The sequence below is a fragment of the Cryptotermes secundus genome, unplaced genomic scaffold (genome assembly GCF_002891405.2).
Source record: "Cryptotermes secundus unplaced genomic scaffold, Csec_1.0 scaffold371, whole genome shotgun sequence".
Classification (NCBI taxonomy): domain Eukaryota; kingdom Metazoa; phylum Arthropoda; class Insecta; order Blattodea; family Kalotermitidae; genus Cryptotermes; species Cryptotermes secundus.
In genome coordinates this window covers 402,858-424,857 of record NW_019741978.1, presented here as the reverse complement: position 1 = coordinate 424,857, position 22,000 = coordinate 402,858, and the positions used below count along the sequence as shown (strand labels likewise).

General features: G+C 42.9%; 1 protein-coding gene across 1 annotated transcript in view; it reads right to left on the bottom strand.

The window, feature by feature from the left end:
- The window catches only part of LOC111872868 (E3 ubiquitin-protein ligase COP1), a 163,498-nt gene that overhangs the window by 66,188 nt on the left and 75,310 nt on the right, over positions 1-22,000 (bottom strand). The window lies entirely within an intron of this gene.

Genomic DNA, 22,000 nt, shown 5'->3' with positions numbered 1-22,000 from the left:
TTCGGTTTCCCCTTCCAATCTTCATTCCACCAATTGCTCCACAATCACCCTCACCTATCATCTGGGGCTGGTACAATAGGCCAGAAGTGGCCGCAGTACGAGGGACTTAGTCCCACCCCACTAGCAATAAAAAAATAATACTTATGGAGCTGAGCCCTTCTTGAGATGAAGCCAAATCTGTAGATACTCAAGAATTTCCCAGCATTTTATGGAACCTGAATGTTCATTACCGTGTTCACAAGAACCCTCCACTGGTCCCTATCCTGAGTCAGATCAATCCAATCCATCCCATCCCATCCTATGTCTCTAAGATACATTTTAATATTATCCACCCACCTACGCCTTGGTCTTCCCAGTGGTCTCTTAAATACATATTAATACAAAACGAAAAGCTGGGATAAATTGAAACTCTGACACACAGAATAATCTCGTTAAATAAAGAGTTACAAAGTCTAAATGGAAATTACTATCAGTACTACTGATGTGTTGTCCGGTTCCGGTCTGATGCGTGCGCGTTAATGTGAATAATCAAGTAAACTAATCGGGTCGCTGAAGGTCCGTTCCCTGTCCGTGTCGTTACGTTTGGTGTGAACGAGCCTTCAGACAGGTATCAGACAAGAGTCACAGATACTGTCTTGTCGGATACAACGCGGTGTTAAGGTAAAGTCTTCCCTTTGCGTAATTAAATAACAAGCCAAGAAGACTTGTGGGCAGTGGAGGTACAGCTCCACTATTCTTGATCTACTCAACAAAAGGAGGTGAATGATCAGTTTCACGGCCCATCCGCTTTATCGCCAGTACCTATAGAGTAGTGTCAGAGAGCTGGTCTGGCAGCTGTGAACAGGAAAACCTCTTGTCTCTGCCGGAAATCGAACTCTGGCCGTCCAGCCAGTAACCCGTCGATATACGGACTGGGCTATCCCGGCTCCTAGTGAGACCTATATTAAAATGTTACTTGTATTTCTTCATAAGCCACTCTCCTGCCCAGAGATGTCCTGTTCAAGGTATCAGGTGGCTTTTGTAAGCCGCTTGACCTGTCGTCATTAAACCAACGCAGTACGAGTTTAATGGGGAAGGGGCTTTACGTTTAGCTGTAACAAAACTTCATTAATAAAGCAGGATCAGCCTCGTTATACACGTCAAAGACTGCTTGTTTTAAGAAGGGAGCTCAGCCGGTTCAGCACGTAGCGTGTCTGTCATGAGGCTGCGCAGTTATCTGCCATAGCTCAAGGGGTTAGTCGCTGGCTTCCCACCGCGGCGGCCCGGGTTCGATCCCCGGTCTGGTCAAGTGGGATTTGTGGTGGACAAAATGGCGCTGTGGCAGGTTTTCTCCGAGTACTTCGGTTTCCCCTGCCAATCTTTATTCCACCAACTGCTCCACAATCACCCTCACCTATCATCTGGGGCTGGTACAATAGGCCAGAAGTGGCCGCAGTACGAGGGACTTAGTCCCACCCCACTAGCAATAAAAAAAATGTCTGAGCTCGCCCATCATAAAAAAGTAAACCTATCCCTGTAACAGGCCGTGGAGGCCTATGTGTTTGTGAGACATCGAAGCTCTCACATTTTCTAGACAATCGGCTTACAGATGGCGGTAGGTTGTCAGCCGTACTCACCTGCCGCCCCTTACTCCCACGGAAGATTCCGGGTACTCATTTCTGTTAGAAGCTGAGACGACTCCAAGGCCATAGTGCGCCTGGAAGGATTAGGTAAATATAAAAATCCAATGACCTCATCGGGAATCGAACCTGTAATCTTCCGGCGTGTAGCGTAGTGCCTGAGCCATAATAATTACAACCACCATTGGACCCTTCTATGCGCAATGCAGATTCATTAACTGAACCCTGTACAAAGTCTGCAAATGTAGAAATTTGGTCTTCCCTAATGACGCTTTTCAGCTCTTTTCAGTGTAACACATAACAGAAGCTCAGATTTAGGAGGGCCCTTGTCACCACGGCGTGGCGCGTCCTCAGGTTGCGGATGGAGGAGTTGCCTTCCAGGTGTGGAGGGAAGCTGCGAATATATTGAGAAACCAGTCGCAGACAGCCTGCATGGGGTGGTCCTCCGGCTTGGAGGTTGGCGTTTGGATAACAACACCTCACCGTAAAAATAAGCTTGTTACGAAAATGTTCAAAAAGCCTCGGTCCTGGACGGATCCTATGGATAAACAGATAATTGTGGAACGTACTGAAAAAGATGTGGAAGGAAATTAACATTGCTTAAGTTAATCCCTTTAAGGCATAGTGATTATTATACTTATGTACCACTTGCTTTAACACCAAAAGGCTCTTAACGTTGCCTGCAAAATGTACTTATGTGTCTCACATGTTTCTCAGAAAAAACAGTGAAAATTTCACTAAATGACATTAGTGGGTTAGTCTTCGAAATGAAAATGGGGCGTGCTTTCTGTGAAGTATGAATTTTTTTTTATATTATTTAAGTGGCTTTCATTCTTCTGAGTATTCCAAGAACCGGAATGAAAATTGGGAGAAACATCTCGAAAACCGTACAGATAGATGCGTTCTCCTCAAGACGATAATCCAAACCAGAACTTCTCAAATATGAAGAAGTGATAAGGATTCGATCACCAGGCTTTATTTTGATTTGAGGCACATTTCATTGGACATTTTCTAATATTCTTTCCATCTGCCCCGTTTCTACTAATAAGGCAGTACGAGCAATGAAACCAGTAATCTCTAAACGGTTAGTCCATACACGCCTGTTTTAACATTAAGAAGATATACCTTGGCCACAGATAATATTTGAAGATTTCGTATGTTTCCCAGAATAAGAGACTTTTTCCCCTTCGACAACATTGACCTATGATACAAACCAGAAAGTCGCGGGTTCGAGTCACGATGAAATGGATTTTTTAGTTTACCTAATCCTTCCAGCCGCAATGTGGTCTCGGGGTGGACTCAGCCTCTAACGGAAATGAGTATCAGGAATCATGGGATGTAAAGGGCAGCTGGTGCGTAAGGCTGACAAACTTACCGCCATCTGTGTGCCGATTGTCTAGACAGAATATGGGAAACTCGACGTCTCACAACCCTATGGGCCTTCACGGCCTGTTCCAAGGATAGCTTTACCTTTTACGACATTAACCAATTAATTTTTGAAAAGAAAACGCGACTTATTTCTATGAGGTACGAAATTAGTTTTTAAATACCGTATTTACGCATGTATAGGCCGCACATTTTTTGCCAAAAATTCAAGAGGAAAACTGGGGTGCGGCTTATATTCGAAATATTCGAAATCACACTTCATTTAATCATATTCATTTCGGAATAATTTCTACTCCTGAAATAATATTCCAAGAAAATTATTTTTTCTATAATTTCTGTCTGAAAATTGTGCTGCGGCCTATACACGCACGCGGCCTATACATGCGTAAATACGGTATTGCTCAGAAAACATTCGTGCTTCAAAGGGTTAATTACGATATTCCCATCACGTATTTTGCATAACGAGGAGTCCAAAGCATATTATTTCTTGTTACATTTGGTCAGAACCTTCTTCTATTCTGCTGTCTACACATACAGAAATCAGTATATAAAAAACTATAATTTTGCCTGTGGATCTGTATGGGTGTGAAACTTTGTCTCTGACATTACGGGAGGAACATAGACTGAGGGTGCTGAGGAGAATATTTGGGCCGAAGAGAGATGAAGTGACAGGAGATTGGAGTAAACTGCATAATGAGGAGCTTCATTTACTTTTCTCCAAGTATAATTAGAAAGACAAAGTCAAGAGGGATGAGATGGGCAGGGCATGTAGCACGAATGGGGAGAAGATGAATGCATATAGGATATTGGTGGTAATGCTAGAAGGAAAATACCACTGGGAAGACCCAGACGTAGGTGGGTGGACAATATTAAAATAGAACTGGGTCAGGATAGGGACCAGAGGAGGGTTCCTGTGAATCCGGTAATGAACCTTTGGGTTCCATAAAATTCTGGGAAGTCTTGAGTACTGAACAATTGGCGGCTCCTCAACAAGGGCTCAGCTCCAAGAGTTAGTAAGTGACAGAAAATCGGATTTAACACGGTAATGAAGCATGAAGGCAGGGACATCTTGACAATACGGGTTTCTATTGACACTTCAAAAAGGGCAATACTACATGAAGTTATTTAAGATGAGGGATTCGGAAAAGTGGCACCTGGCAATCAAGATGGTTTATTACCCATCACATAACGGGTTTCACTGTCCTTCCTGTGTAAAGAGTACAGTTATACCACACCAAGAGATAATGGGCTTCACTAACCACCCCGTGTCTGGTCCCACGATTCTTATTTCTGAGAAAGCCAGGCTGGGGATTGGAATGTCCGAGCAGGCCTGTACATTCCTTCATCTCTCTACTCAGAAGGCACTTGAAGGGAAGTACTTAACTAATTAACCACTAAGCCATGAGAGTTTATAGGGGAGTAGATGTACAGTCCCAAGTCTTTTTTAACCTCGGCACTAGTTGGAAGTGAGTGATCGGCTTCAAGCCCCGACCGATTTACCCCCGGGGAAAGAATCCCCTGTACCCATTAGATAGGAGGTTGGGTGGACCCCAGAGCCGGTCTGGACGATATGAAAAAGTGAAAGTTCTTGCCCTCTCCCGGACTCGCACTCCGACCCCTCGGTAGTCCAGACAGTAGCTAGTTGCTAGTTGCTAGTTGCTAGTTGCTATAGCGACTGCGCTATCCCGCCTCACATAGCGTACATACAGATTTAAGTTCGCTCATTACTACTAAGGAATGGGACGCGCCATAGCTCAAGCGGTTAGTTGCTGGTTTTCCACCGCGGCTGCCCGGGTTCGATCCCAGGTCTGTTCAAGTGGGATTTGTGGTGGACAAAGTGGCGCTGGGGCAGGTTTTCTCCTAGTACTTCGGTTTCCCCTGCCAATCTTCATTCCACCAATTGCTCCACAATCACCCTCACCTATCATCTGGGGCAGGTACAATAGGCCAGAAGTGGCCGCAGTACAAGGGACTTAGTCCCACCCCGCTAGCATTACTACTAAGGAGCCGGGATAGCTCAGTCGGTGTAGCGACTGACTACGGGCTGGAAGACCGAGGATTCGGAGTTCGAGTCCCGGTAGGGGCAAGAATTTTCTCTTCTCCAAGTATTCCAGACCGACCCTGGGGCCCACCTAGCCTCCTATTCAACGGGTACCTGGGGCTCTCTCCCCGGAGGTAAAGCGACAGGAGCGTGAAGCTGACCACACACCTTCAACTAGTGCCAAGGTCAAGAATATGTTGATCTATACATCCACTCCCCATACGCCTTCATGGCGTAGTGCTTAATTAGCTAAGCACAGACACAATTTTTCTGAAAAGCCCGTTGCTTTCATCCACAATACAGGATCCCTTCTCCCACTCTACTCTCTTCTATTCTGAAGATGGAAGCAGCGGGATTCTCAGAAACGCTTGTAGCTTTGTGCCGTACAACAAGGCGTCACATCGCACAAGACAGTCACCTTCAGGTAGGATTTGAGGTTATCACAGCGGTGGTTATGAAGATTTATAACTTCTGGGATATACCGCCTTGAAGTCTGTTGAAAGTCAACAGGCGTTTCGGAGGGACATGTCGCCTCCGTCTTTAGGTTTGAAGAGTAAGCCAAACAAAGAACCGGCGTGAAAGAAGGCGTAAGCAGAAATAGAGGACTCTTCAGCAAACTTGGTACTTACTCCTGCGAGAACCTCAAATATCACATAACGTTATGATGTAAAATGGGGAATACCTGTGCCAGTCCGTCACAAGACCTGTACGCAGAAACAAACATTGCGTGCGGAGCAGGACAAAAATATCACGGGAATGATACAGCAATCCCTTCGACAAAGTTACCACAAACCTTGATTCCAACATTCACAGAAAGCTCGCAATTAAATCCATTATTGAGTAATATTGCATTTAAGTATCCTATTGCTCCAATATATCAATTATTTCACATAATATATATTTCCGTCTCTAATGCAGCAAAAGTTTATAGTCATTTTAATTCTTTATTCACGAAATGTTTCGACCATACACGTAAGGCAACGTAAAGTTGTCCCTGTACTTAACTAATTAAGCACTACACCTTGAAGGCGTATGGGGGAGTGGATGTATAGATCCACATTTTCTTGACCTCGGCAGTAGTTGGAGGTGTGTGGTCAGCTTCACGCCCCTGTCGCTTTACTTCCGGGGAAAGAGCCCCCGGTGCCCATTGAATAGGAGGCTGGGTGGACCCCAGAGCCGGTCTGGACGTGGAGAAGAGAGACCCTACCGCTATTCGAACTGCGACCGTTCGCTAGTCCAGCCCGTAGTCAGTCGCTATACCGACTACGCTATCCCGGTTCCTCAGCCATACATGTACAGTTGCAAAATTGTTGATAGGAAAGAGCTATTACGTGCTGTTTCTAATACCGTTATTTATTGTTCAAGTGACGAAGTTGGTACAGTTTACGTAACATAATACATTTTCAAAAATTCTGTATTACACGAAGGTCGATCCAATCGATGGGAACAGAAGCGTCCTAGCCCTCCGTGAGAATGAGAGATCCAACTTCCTGTTCCGCTCGGCGCAGGACACAAGAATCCTCACAAACTGCGTTCCACTCCACAAAATTTCATGGGATCTCTTGGTCATGGTATGCATGCACAGGGTTTCACGCGATCTGGCACAGGGGACACGGTCCGTAAGTCCACATCATGAAAGGTAAAAAGGCAAACTTGTTCCTATACTTAATTAACTAAGCAACATGTCATGAAAATTTGTGGGTGAGCGGAGGTATGGCTCCACCATTCTTGACCTCAGTTCCAGATGAATACGAATGATCAGATTCACGCCCCGACCGCTTTATCCCCGGCAAAAGTACCCCCGATACCCACTTGATAACAGGCTGGGAGAACCCAAGAGTAAGTATGGACGCTTCCCACGTTTTCTTTTGCGTTCTTTTGGTTTCATTGTCTTCAGTTCTCATTACAAAAACGCTAAACTAAATTAACTGCTAAATAACATATATTTTAATAATCTACAAAAATGGATTTTCTATTTTAGAAAGAGTACCTATGTTTAAATATTTTTTTCAGTGTTCATTAAGTATTAAATTAAAACATTATTCACTTCAAATCTCTTTAACGCGAAATTCACTTAAGTTAAAATTATGGCAGTCTGCAGATTCAACTGCCTGTATTGAGAACTTCATAATATAGTGAGAACATTCTCTTACATATGACAGTACAGGCAGCAGGACCTGATTGTAACCTGAGAAATTACTAGCCTTTGCAATGGCGCACGGAATCCTACAAATTCAGCTCAGATTGATCGAGCAATGCCGCTTAAGAGTCCTTGATATATCCTTGACAAGAAACTGGATGGACGACAGAGCCCATTTTGACATGAGAGGAAAAAGCAACCCTCCCCGATGTGAATCGAACCCCTGTCATTCCCAACCAGTAGCTGGGTGGAGGCCTATCTAGTTAGGGTGACGCCGCGACGCAACTGTCTCTCTGCCCCCCAACCCACCCGGGAGTAATGTATTATCGTATTGTTGTGAGATTTCCATTTCAATAGTGCAGCCACAAGCTTGCGACGTTCAGAGTACATGCCAGTATGTTCACAAATAGAACATACAATTGGCAACCTGCCTGGTCAACATGACTTCCGACCATTGCTGTTTCGAGGCGGACAACTCTGACCGCTGGCAATTGAGTAGCTGCCGGATTGTAGTAAAGGTAAAATTGTCCCTGCTCTTAATTAATTAAGCACTAAGCCATGAAGGCGTATGGGTGAATGCACATGTAAATCCACATTTTCTTTACCTCGTCACTAGCTGGAGGTTAGAGGTCAGTGTCACGCCCCGGCCGCTTTACCCCAGTGGAAAGAGTCACCTGTACCCATTGGATAGGAGGCTGGGTGGACGCCAGAGCCTGTCTGGACGACGGGGGAAGAGAAAATTCTTGACTCTACCGGGACTCAAATTCTGACGCCTCTGTTGTCCAGCTCGCAGACAGTTTCTATACAGACTGAGCTATCCCGCATTGTAATGGCCATGTTTAAATGTTCCTACGGGTATAAAGGTAAGGTAAAAATTGTCCCTGTGCTTACCTAACTAAGCACTACGCCATGAAGACTTGCGGGGTAAGGGATGAGCCGGGATAGCTCAGTCGGTATAGGGACTGGCTACAGGTTGAGCGACCGAGAAGTCGTAGTTGAAGTCCCGGTGGGGGTAAAAATTTTCACCTCTCCACGTCGTCCAGACCGGATCTGGGGCCCAGCCAGCCTCCTATCCAACGGGTACCGGGGGCTCTCTTTCCGGAGGTAAAACGGCCGAGGCGTGAAGCTGACAATTCACCTCCAACTAGTACGGAGGTCAAGAAAACGTGGATCTAAGAATATATGTATATGAAATATGATTGTATATGTTTAAAGGCGCGTCCAAATTACTCGTGCTCGCTCGTGCTCTCCACGCTTGTGCTCGTCGGGAGACTCGTCTGGCTTTTACTTGTGCTCGTAAATCTTTGTCCACACTACTTCAGTTGCTCGCCAGGCTTCGGCGCGTGAGGATCCGTATATTTACTCGTAGTGTGTATAGGCTGTAGTCGTATTTTAATTTATTGGCTATAGTTCTTAAATTTAAAATTTAAAATTTTGTTGTAAGATTTGAGGCTTTCACGGCGGTGACTATGAAGAATGCAGTCTTCTGGGATTTGGCACCGTGTATATGTGGTGTTAACCGACGTTTCGGAGGAACGTATCGCCCCCATCTTCAGGGTTGAAGAAAAAGTATAAGTAATTCTGCAAGCGACAACATGTCTCACGGTGTTGTCGCTTGCAGAATTACTTATACTTTTTCTTCAACCCTGAAGATGGGGGCGATACGTTCCTCCGAAACGTCGGTTAACACCACATATACACGGTGCCAAATCCCAGAAGACTGCATTCTTAAAATTTTGTTGTCTCGTGACTTGTCATATCGTCGACATTACTCGCGAGCATAGCGAGTCACACGAGCACGAGCACGAGTACTGTGGACGCGCCTTAATAAGAAACTGAGAACCAAAGCGGAAACGCAGTTTTGTCTTCACATGACGGAGGTGTTGACTTTGTATCAGTCAGAAAGTCGAGCGGATGAAAAACGAAATCTTCACATTCTGAACACGTTTTGTGTAAACTGCATACTTTAAAGAAAGCGAAATTTAAACGCGTGTGAAAACATCTGGAGCACAACTCCTTCTTTAATCTCACATTTCACTACACTGACTTTATAATACTTAACAAAATCGCGGCATGTAATTCTCCTACTAATGTTATATAATGGCAAACAATTCCGAGGAGGCAGTCTGAACACTGACACAATAACGGCCGTCCATGCCCCGCTGCTGATAAAATTTTATTGTGAAAACTGCTCATGTTCCATGTCAATCAGGATTAAATTTGCAATCCGCTTCGTGCCGAAGGAACCGGTTATGCAGAAACTTAAAACGTGGCCTGCAGGTAACAAGCCTGTTTTGCTGACCAGAGATTTAAACATATATGTTCCCAGTAGGGTCAAGAATTTTCTCTTCTCCAAATAGTCCAGACCGGCTCTGGGGTCCACCCAACCTCCTATGCAATGGGTACCAGGGACTTTTTTCCCGGGAGTAAAGCGGCAGGGACGTGAAGCTGACCACTCACCTCCAGGTAGTGCCGAGGTCAAGAAAATGTGGATCTATACGTCCATTACCCCATACGCCTTCACGGCGTAGTGCCTAATTCGTTGAGCACAGGGACAACTTTACCTTGACCTGCAGCCGGTTATTCTGCGAAAATAATCAGCATCCCTAACTGACAGCAACAACGAGGCTTCTACTTTATCAGTACTGGGCATTTGGGCAGTAGAATTGTTAGATTCTAAAGGGTTCTGACGATGGTGGATAACACACAGAATTACTGGGGTTTTGGACTCCCTCCATAATCCGGAATTNCCTCCAGGTAGTGCCGAGGTCAAGAAAATGTGGATCTATACGTCCATTACCCCATACGCCTTCACGGCGTAGTGCCTAATTCGTTGAGCACAGGGACAACTTTACCTTGACCTGCAGCCGGTTATTCTGCGAAAATAATCAGCATCCCTAACTGACAGAGAGCAACAACGAGGCTTCTGCTTTATCAGTACTGGGCATTTGGGCAGTAGAATTGTTAGATTCTAAAGGGTTCTGACGATGGTGGATAACACACAGAATTACTGGGGTTTTGGACTCCCTCCATAATCCGGAATTCTAGGAAATAGAAAACACGACTTTTCGGAAACTGGATCTGTTTCCGTCTTCCGCCTACTCAGTTGCCTCCCTTAGAAAGAGCTGATCTCAATTACTGGGCAACTCCTATCAGATTTATCCAGCTAATTCAACATACTAGGCTAGTTCAGCGGTTCTGTGGTTCTGTATGCGTGTGAAACTTGGTCTCTGACATTAAGGGAGGAACACAGACTGAGGGTGTTGAGGAGAATATTTGGACCGAAGAGAGATGAAGTGAGAGGAGGTTCGAGAAAACTGCATAATGAGGAGCTTCATAACTTGTACTCTTCTCCAAGTGTAATTAGAATGATCACGTCAAGGAGGATGAGGTGGGCGGGGCATGTAGCACGAGGAATGCATATAGGATATTGATGGGAAACCAAAAGGAAAGAGACCACTGGGAAGACCAAGACGTAGGTGGGTGGACAATATTAAAATGGATCTTAGAGAGATGGGATGAGATGGTATGGATTTGATTGATCTGGCTCAGGATAGGGACCAGTTGAGGGCTCTTGTGAACACGGTAATGAACCTTCGGGTTCCATAAAATGCTGGGAAATTCTTGAGTAGCTGCAGAATTGGCGGCTCCTTTAGCAAGTAAGTAAGTAAGTAAGTAAGATACAGCACGCACATGAGTGGAACTAGGAATTCATGCACTTGGTTTTGTTGGCTAGGTTTCTAACACAAACTTCCACTTCCCTTCTGTCCTATTTCCACGCATGCGCGTGCTCTATCGCAATTTTTATTTTATGGTTTCTTGTTATCTCCCACGGAACTAGCCTAGCCTAGTATGTTGAATTAGCTGGATGAATCTGATAGGTGTTGCCCAGTAATTGAGATTAGCTATTTCTAAGGGGCCAAACTGAGTAGGTGTCTTCCTTCCTCACCTGAAGACGGAAACAGATCGAGTTTCCGAAAGATCGTGTTTTCTATTTGCTATAATTCCGGATGATGGAGAAAGTCCAAAAACCCAGTAATTCTGTAATTCGTTAGAATTGTTATTTTTTTCTTGAGGATTAACACAGGCTGTTTCCTTTGTATTTGTTCCCACATTTTTACACGGTAGAGGTAAATTCAAATTCGAACCGCTACTAAGTACCACACCACTTCGAGGACTAACGCTTTATCGTGGAAAAGGGGTTTCAGCCCACTCATGACTCGGAGAGTTATATTGGCGGGAGCATAAACTCCTGATAGAACCACCCCTGCCAGTCATATCAAGGACCAAATGAAGTGTAATCTCTGGTCCTACAGGTTGAGGATTTGGCTTGGGGCTAATGATCATACCCCGGAAATAATGTACAGTTATGAAAGCATGGAGAAGATTAAGTCACACAGGGTTGTAGCGCCCGCGAAGAGGAAGCAGCACAACACACCAATAAAACTCAAGGGAGACTGGTCGAAAGCTTCAAACAAAACAAACTCCGTGGCCTGTAGTCCGCAAGCGAACTACACCGACCGAGCGACCGCCGCTTGTCGGCGAAGTTAGTGCCAAATTTAGCGATAGAGGGTGTGGCGTGGTCAGCGCAACGGATCCCCACGGAAGTTAATCTCGGTTTTCTAGACCGGAGCCGCTATTTCCTTTAAATAGCTCCTCAGTTATCCTCATGAGGCTGAATGGACCCCGTTCCAGATCCACTACTTCTCAGAAAATCTAGTAGCTCCGGGGATCAAACCCGGAAATCTGGATCTGTAGTCAGGAACTCTGACCACTAGACCAAAGCGGCTGTCCCTGAGACTATTAGGCTATGAAATATGTGACTTGCTCCATTCTGTTGTTACATACACGAAATAAACAAATGTAACTGGAAAATAATATTTATTCCTAGTGACATGTTAAAATTAATCAGCAACTTAATACTTCGCAATGGATTTGGCCCTTAACCTGGTTCATTTTTATTTTCTCAATATTACAACGGAGTCACAGCCTACCGAAGGCCGACCACCTTGCGGTAGAGCCTATTCAAAGATACTCGATACCGCATAAGGCTAACCTACAAGGGCAACGTCTAAATACCAGTAATGTTTCCCCACCTCAGAAGTTCACAAGGCGGCAATATGTCTTTTGCCAATAAGAGAATTAAGTAATGCCACTGTAGGGAGGTTATCACAGAGACAATCATGATGAGGTATAACGCCATGTTGTCCGTTGAAAATCAGTCGATGTTTCGGAGTAGCATGTTGCCTCCATCTTCAGGGTCAAAGAATAAGCCGAGTAAGAAACTAGTGTGATGCAGAGCTTGAAGAGTTATTGAAGACATGCTGGTACTACCAGTGCTCACGCTATTCTGCAGTAGAAAAATTGGTCTGCTCATCCACCTGTCAGTGTTGATACAACACACGTATCGATTTCACACTGTCTCTCCCGTTGGAGATGCGTGTCAAAAGGAAACTAGCGTAGACTCTGCATCACCTCCCCTATTATACTAAAACACGATAACAATGTCAGAAGTGTATGGAAAATTAAAACCAGTTCTTCGCTCACAAAACAACCTATAATACGGACCACTTCATTTTATGAATAGAGAAGACTTGAACCTTGTTATTTAGTAGAGAGACTTAGCATTATACGACCGTGAAATAGGCATATTTGAAAAGTGAAATGTGGAAAGCAAAAATGTAAAAAGGAATGGCCTCCTGGTGTGTCAACGATTAACCTGCCATCTGGTGTTATTATGCGACACTCCGGACAGATTCTCTTCCCCCTATCTCTAGTTCGGTAGATTGTAAACGGAAGATAATTGTTGTATTGTGGTCATGTGTACCTTTTTCATTATAACACAAATGAAAGAAGTGCCGATGTATGCCAAGTCAGGGATAGGTTGGGCTTAGAACTACAGTTAAAACTCTATTGTATGCTATTTTCCTTCGGCGACCGTTATTGGTCACTAAATCATGATTCAGATGTTTAAATCGTTACCTACCACCAGAAGGTAGTAAATTATGTGAAGTTTTCTAAGCGCATTCGCAATCGAGAAATGCCTTTTAAAATCATTTAGTCTGTACGTCTGTAGGTATGAGTTGACCCAAGAACCGCTGAAGGGATTTTCATGAAATTTTATATTGGGAGATTTCAATACAGTTGTAAGATTGAGATCTTTTTCGGAAGTGACTATGAAGAATGCCGTTTTCTGGTATGTGGCGCCGTGTATATCTTGTGTGAACTGATGTTTCGGAGGAACGCACGGCCTCCATCTTCAGGTTATAAAAATCCGTGAGCGAGGAACCAAAGTGAGAAGGTGGCTGCAGTCTGCAAGCCATGTCTTTTGGTTTTCGAGATAAAACACAAAAGGAACATTATGTAGATATTTCCGAAGTTATGTATTTAGCAATCAACAATGTTCTTCCGAAAGAAGACGAAGACTGCCGAAAGACCAATAATGTTTCTATCCAACTATTCAGTAAACACATTCCGGCTGGAGCCAACGAGCGCAACAACAGGACGACCATTGCAAGGCAACAGATCAGTAAACACGCCTCCTTAGCAATAGAGGCTGTGTTTTCTGTGTGGTCCGTGCACGTAAAAAGAAATATTCGGCAGGAACAACAGAGAATAGAGTCCAGTTTGAGACGCCAGCCTGCCGGGATATGAGCTTGGAATTGAATTGAGTTGGCAGCTGCAGAATAATGGCAAGAAGGGAATTAGGCTATGGAAAGATCTCATGTTGATTTGAAGTGACAGTGAGACTATTATAAGACCGTTGCCAGGATACGACTAATGAAGACTGGGAACCCTAGTGCTTGTGTAAGGGTGAACTGTAATGTGTGTAAATCAGCGATAGCGCTGTATTGCCTGTATTCCCGAATTATGTGAATGTAAAAGGTGCAATAAATCCAATCATACAATCCAAAACCCCGTCTTGTAAGTCACAAATAAACCCCTATACGTGACGATATAATTACATATGTCTTATAATTTCACTAAATCATTATTTTATATAACAGCTTATGTATTTTAGAAATTATCTGATTAAATACTTAAGATGATCATGGATGTTGGTATGTAATTTATAACTCCTGCTGTCGAAGGCGCCTGTCAAACGTTTACTATGTTTTTGCAGTTTTCATTTCATAATTTAGCAAAAAAAAAATTAATTGCTGGTTGATAAACAAAATAGCAAGAAATATGACAGATGGTATATAGCCTACTGAAATAAGTAACTTTCCTGGCAGATTAGCCCCCCAAATTTGAATTCAAATTGAAGACGTTTGGAATATCTGCTGGAATATCGCCTCTCTCGAATTGGAGTTCCCCACATCTTTCCCATTTATTGCAGGCGAGTGCTGATGCAGAACTCCTTCATGTTCAGAGGTCTCAGATTCGAATCTTCGCCCATAGATTACCTATCCTGAGGTCAGTTTTGCACTTCTTTCCGTTTTTTGAGAAGAAGCGATTTCAAGACAAGCAACGACAGATAATTCTCCTTTTGAGTTCATCATTCCCAGGTCTAATCGTGCTGCCAATAGAAGCTACAGGTCTATGAACTCTCTAGTTTTTGTTATTAATATTCACTGTCCGTATCCAGACTATGTAGCGTCAAAGTTACATGAATTATAAAAAATTTGGAAGCAAACGCTTGTGTTCTAATCGAGATATTCTCCCGGAATTTGCCCGAAACTGTTTAGTTGGTATGGAGTCGTGAAATAAATGCAGAAAAGAACAAATATAGTAGGAGAAGAATAGACCTATGAATAAAGGGGTGGTAAAGTAACAAATGTTGTAGTGGCTATGAATTACCAGTATAATCTTTTTTAATGTCGTAGTTACCAAGCGGAAGTCAGATTTGCGGTGAGAGATGAGGATCTCACTGTCATTACTATAAAGTGGAACGTGACGCCACGTATTCCGGTACTTATATAATGTTTCTGAAGACGAATAATCTCTTACCTTGAAGATGGAGGCAAGAAGTGTCTCCGATACCGGACTACAAAATATTACGCCCCACATGACTTCTTGTGTTCTGAACAGTGTATGCAATTTTAAAATCAATGTCTTCCTGTACATTTCCCTTTTTCTTCTATTCTTCCTTATTTATCTCAATCCTTTCTCCCTCTTTCTTGTTTCTCTTCCCTTCCTTCTCTCTCTCTCTCTCTCTACATCCTGACCCGCGCAACTGTCCACAGTTTCTGAAAGAGCTCGCAGACTCTTCTCCGGTGAGAGCAGGTTTGTCTGTGAAGCCACCGGACGTACCAGCGGGGTACCAGGCAGGGGCACAGTGGAACATAATTCAATTTCGTTACAGTGTGGGAGGTTGAATAAATTTACTTGTATGAAGTCAGACAGCATCCAGAAATATGCAACTTGCTTATGCATGACAGATTCCGTGTTCATTTAACAGTAACCAGTGAAGAAAGAAAGAAAGAAAGAAAGAAAGAAATTAATATCACGGAGATGCGATTTCATAAGCTTGTCAGTTCGGATACGAGTCTCTACAGGACAGAATTCTAACGAGTCACTGGCACTAGGATCTATTTAGGGGATTCCCCCGACAGTGCTACTCATCTGAAATATCAGTGAGGGCCAGTAACTAAGTTCAAATGTCCTACATCAGGAAGCAAATCACAAGTGTTAACATATTGACATAATTGACCATTGCAGCAGAAACAAGAATGAGTACTAGCTTCTGAAATGTGACATCGTGTAGTCTGGTAGAATTTTACCGACGTTTCGGAGGAACGTATTGCCTCATATCTGTAGGGTTGAGAAGTAAATAATGAAGCAACCCGTAAAAATAAACCGGAATATTTGGTGTTTTCTTCTTTCTGGTTGCTTTCTTTGCTTATTCTTCGATCCTGAAGATGGAGGCATTTCATCCTTCCGAAATGTCAATAAACGTCTACCAGACTATACGCTGTCACATGCCGGAAGATTTCACTACTCACATTTAACGCCGTGGGAACCTCAACTCCAAAATAAAATCTGCAATGCTTATAAAATACGGGACATCATAGGTTAATATTGATTTAATTACGCGTTCTTTCGTACGTTTTATATAATAATAAAAGTTTACTTGCGTCTTGTTCGTTGGTTGTTTGGACCACAATTTGAGTCCGAAACGTCGCTGAACTACTACCGGATTACATAGTGTCAAATCCGATAAATCAGTAGATATTTTTAAAAATGTTTAACATTCTACAAAAAGATATATTAATAAAAGACTTACTTATTTTCCGAACATTTTTCATGGGCTGTGGAAAATCCCTAGAGCCTAACTAAGCAACAGAGGATTTCTCATGAAGGGGCCGTTATCTGCCTTTGCCTATTTTGAAATAGCGTCGCATCTCAGGACTGAAGGGTAGCTCTAAAACTCAAGTCCCGATAGGCGTTCTATGGGCGAAAATTCGAATCTGGGACCTCTGAATATGAAGGATTTCTGCATCAGCATTCGCCTCTAATAACTGATAAAAGTAGAAAAACCAAGACAGTCAGTGCTCCCACAGATATTCGAAATTTCTACTAAGTCCGACGAGCTAACCTGCAAGGAAAGTTGCTTATTTCTGCGGGCTCTAAGCAGAACCTGACTAACCGTAAGGAAGTAAAGTCTTTCTAGTGTATTTAATGACACCATGTTATTGCAGCATAATATATGCTCTTATGTTGTAACTGCATGACATTAGGCTATTTAATAATTTAGAATAATATATTTCAACCGTAAGCGAACTAATGTGGGGGAAAAAATATGAAATACATTCTACAGGCCTACATATATCTGTTCCTTAATATTTGCTTCATAGCGATATTGTAATGGAACCATATATTAAGTAACTGAAACAAATATGATTTCAACGCAGGGCAAAATCTTTAAGACTTTCTAGTGTTTGATTTTTATTGCTATTTTTTGCTAAAGAAATTGAAATATTTGTTGTCTCGTAAATTTATCAATTATGGTAGAGAATAAAGATTTCGAAATTATGATTAATTCTATATTAATTAAATATACGGTCCATAATAACTGTTATCATTTATTCTCCTAAAGTTGAAAGCAGGACAAAGGCCTGAAGAAGAAAAAAAAACAACACGTAATTTATACAGCCACGGCGCGTGACTACATTTTACAGATCGCTGTCAAACACATGTTAGTGTCTTCAGTATATTATACTCTCCACTAGCCGTTTCCTGGCAACGGCTTCTGCAAAGGGATATTGTTCAGCTTCGCGCGCTCTGGTCCTCTTGTCACAACCGCCGATGCAGAACTCTTGTCACCTGACAACTAACTGGGTTCCATGTTTGCGGCCATTGCGCACCGATCTCATAGTCCTCTCTTCACAGGCTAATTTCCAACTGACAACTGAACTGTCTCACTCACCAACCGGCTACTTCACGTCACTTCACTCATCTCAACGGCTCACAACTCCAACCAGAAACTAACTCGTAGCTTCAAACTCTCCTGATCATATCATCTCGGTAACGACCACACAGAAAACACCGTTTTCCTATCGTTGCGTTAGTGTCCGTCGTTGCGGAAACGTGTTTACCGAACCTTTGCTTGAATGTGAAAATACAGTTTTAAGAACAACGCGCAAAACTTTTCGTAATCTAACCGGCCGATTTCAATTTGCGTTTTTATTTTTGGCAGATTCACACGGTGGCTCCTAGTTGCCCATCATTCAGGAAATATGGTGATCCCGTCGCTAAGATGGTTTGTCTTATCCTTGCTAGCAAGCAAACTGTAAGAATTTCGCTTTTGTTGTGTGTGTGTGTGTGTGTGTGGTTTTACATATCATCACAACTTTGCAGAATTCCTATTAACTTCGCAACACATTCCTTTATAAACGACGCAAATCAACCGCTGAACAGATCTTCATAAAATCTAATAACAGGTCACGCTACATGAAAGAAACCTCAATTGTTTCAGCAGATGACAGCGATTGAGACTAATAAGACAGAAACGAATTATTGACTAAGTTTAGACCACGTTTAAATCTCATTTCTTTTATTTGTGTTTTAACGTAGTGTCCTATTACAACATGCTAAATGTAAAATCATCCATATAACAGGGCGTGGAGGCCAATAGGGTTGTGAGACGTCGAGGCTCCCACATTTTCTAGACAATCGGCTCACAGATGGCGGTAGTTGTCAGCCTTACGCGCCAGCCACCCTTTGCCCCCAGGAAGATTCCTGATACTCATTTCTGTTAGAGGCTGAGTCGACCCCAAGGCTATAATGCGGCTGGAAGGATTAGGTCAATTGAAAAATCCAGTAACCCGCGACCTTCCGGCTTGTAGTATAGTTCCTCGACCAACTACGCTACCGCGTGGCCCCATTTAGAACATGACTTGCGTATATTAGGCAAGTTGCAGGTTGTATATCAATGTCCACATACTTCGAATTTTTATGCAACAAAAAGAAACATGGCCACTGGTCGCACTCCATATCTGCTGAAATACTCGTACATACACTTCACTCTTCATTCACTCATGGAGTTTAGCCCTTCTTGAGAAGCCACCAATTGTCCAGCTACTCAAGAACTTCCCAGTATTTTATGGATCCCGAAGGTTCCTCCACTAGTCCCTGTCCTAAGCCAGAACAATCCAATCCATGCCATCCCATCCTATCTCTCTGGGATCCATTTTAAGAATGTCCACCCACCTTCCTCTTGGTCTTCCTATTAGTCTCTTTCATTCTGGCTTTCCCACCAATATCCTATATGCATTCCTCTCCCACTTCGTTCTATATGCCCTGTCCATCTCATCCACCTTGATTTGATCATTCTAATTATACCTGGAGAAAAGTAGAAGTTAAGAAACTCCTCATTATGCAGTTTTCTCCAACCTCCTGAATTAAATACACTTACAAATAAAATTTGTAACAGACTAACGTCTTTGCTCGTTACAGCGTAATCTAATACAGATTGCTGCTTTATTGCATTCTAGGAGCCTGTTTTGTTATTTATGACCAAAAGAATGTATTATTAATTCTATCGTTGTTAATTTTATAATATATATATATATATAGGTATCTCCGTTGTCTTCTCATTATATTTCTGTCTTATTTCAGGAATTATATCTATCCTTATTCTTGCATTCAATTCTCCCAGTATCAATATTGGTTCATTAGACAGTAGGCATATACTATTGATTTGGTCATCAGATATTCAGAAGAAAAATATATCTTTCCATTCCATTTCATATACACAGAAGATATCAATATTATAATTGTTCGTCTCTACTGGTATTAGCAGAACCCTGTTTGTAATGAAGTCACGTTCCCTAATAGCATTTGCATACATTTTATACGTAAGCAACCCTACCCCTCCCTCCTCTTTGCTCTTTCTTATCTTCCGATTGCAATGAATATCAAATAGCAGGCCTGTAGCTCCCATTCCAAGAGGGTACGTGCGAGTATCCCACTCTAATATAATCCTTTTCTTTCCGTTGCCGTGCTGAGGTCGTCAAAATTATTCAATCCGGCTTCTTTCTCTCATTTTTCCACCAATTAGATTGACTGCTCAAGCAGGCTGCAAGCCTGTCTCCTGGTGACCAGTGGCTCATTACTTCCTCGCTACAGTGGCGGCCACGGTACACACACGAATAAGCGATCCCATATTTGTCTTTGTCTTTTCGGACGCCGAAGTCGGATTTATGTGGGACCTCTTAAAATTTAGACTTTACAAACAAGACAGCTTCTTTCATGGGCATTGGGGTATAGCCTCATGCCTGTTTCATTAACCTTATCCAACTTGTACGGAGCCAGGCTGGAAGAACGAGGGGTCGGAGTTCGAGTCCCGGTAGACTCAAGAATTTTCTCTCCTCCAAGTCGTCCAGAACGGCTTTGGGTCCCACCCAGCCTCCTATCCAATGGGTACTGTGGGCTCTTTCTCCGGGGGTAAAGCGGCCGGGGCGTGAAGCTTACCACTAAACTCCAACTAGTGCCGAGGTCAAGTAAACCTGGATCTATGCATCCGCTCCCCTATACTCTTTCATGGCGTAGTGCTTAATTAGTTAAGCGCAGGGACAACTTTACCTTACCATAAGACAAAATAGCCTAAGTTAGGCCTACATAGCCGGCTCATAATATGTGTGAGCTGTGTCCTGAATATGGACTCGAATACCGGGTTCGATTCTTAGCAGAGGTGACGTTTTGTCCTCAGTAATTATGGGACTCAGAGTGCTGTCTGTTTTCAGACAGTCTATATACCATACTGCATCGCCATTTCTCTGGAACACATACGCATTTGGGGTGCGGGGTTATGCGTCTCCCACTCCCTGCATCCTATAATGTATGGAACAACACAGAAAATAAGAAGATCTGGAAATAATTTCCTGACGCCTCCTCTTCTTCCGGTGGAGTATCTAGTCCCATATATTAGCAGACGAATTGTAAAATTTAGCATACACTTATGGCGTGATCTCCACTATTTAAAAAAAATATATATATATATATATTGTGGCAAAGGGCTGCAAATTTTCTCTGTACGTGCTCAAGTTCAGTGGAGTCAGTAACCGTAACGCATTTGCAAGCGACAGGAGCATATTTCAGTTTAGATCTGACCCCGCAAAATATAGCTTCGACAGACTCTCTGTGGAGGGGCGGAATGTGATTTTACGAATTAACCACAGCAATTTTATTGCATGTGCAGAAATAATAATAATAAGGTAAAGCTTGGCCTGTGTTTAACTAATTAAGAACTAAGCCATGAAGACGTATGGGGAGTGGATGTATACATACACATTTTCTTGACTTCGGCATTAGTTAGAGGTGAGTAATAATAACAATAATAATAACAATAACAATAACAACAACAACAACAACAATAATAATAATAATAATAATAATAATAATAATAGAAGACCATACACTCATTTTACGTCTATATTCTCCTCTTAATGTAAGAGACTAAATTCCACATCCATATAAAACAACTGGTAAAATTAGTATATACGCCTAGTTTTACTGAAAGCAGGCTAAAACATTATACCCTCGGAGTAACTTACAAAGCCCCAGAATTTATTTTATGGAAATCTGGTAATTTGATTAACATTTATTAGTGATACACACTCAGAATGAACATGCAGGCCTGTTACTCTAATTAACTAACTAACCAATTTCTTGAAATGTTGCCAGTTGCGCAGCAACTCAGAAATTTTTCCGAAGTTCATAGTACCCGAAGGTTCATTACAGTTTTCACAAGAGCCCTCCACTGATCCCCATCCTGAGCCATATCAATCCAGTTTATGTCAGCCCCTCTTATCTCTTTAAGATCGATTTTAATATTATCCTTCCACTTACGTCTTCCAAGTGGTCTCTTTCCTTTTGGCTTCCCCACCCGGACCTATACGCGGTCCTCTTCTTCCCAATGCGTGCTACATGTCCTGCGAATTTCATCCACCTTGACGTGATCGCTATAATTATACTTCTCGAAGAGTATAAGTTATGAAGCTCCTAATTATGCAGTCTTCTCAAACTTCCTATCACTTTTTTTATTGCTAGTGGGGTGGGACTAAGTCCCTTGTACTGCGGCCACTTCTGGCCTGTTGTACCAGCCCCAGATGATAGGTGAGGGTGATTGTGGAGCAATTGGTGGAATGAAGATTGGGAGGGGAAACCGAAGTACTCGGACAAAACCTACCCCAGCGCCACTTTGCCCACTACAAATCCCACTTGACCAGAACCGGGATCGAACCCGGGCCGCCGCGGCCCTCCTATCACTTCCTACCACCTGTTACCCGGTATGGGAGCGGTCAGATAACCTGTTAATAGCAATATCCTCTCCTGTTTCGGCCAGCAGAGGCACTGAATGGAGTTGTTTCA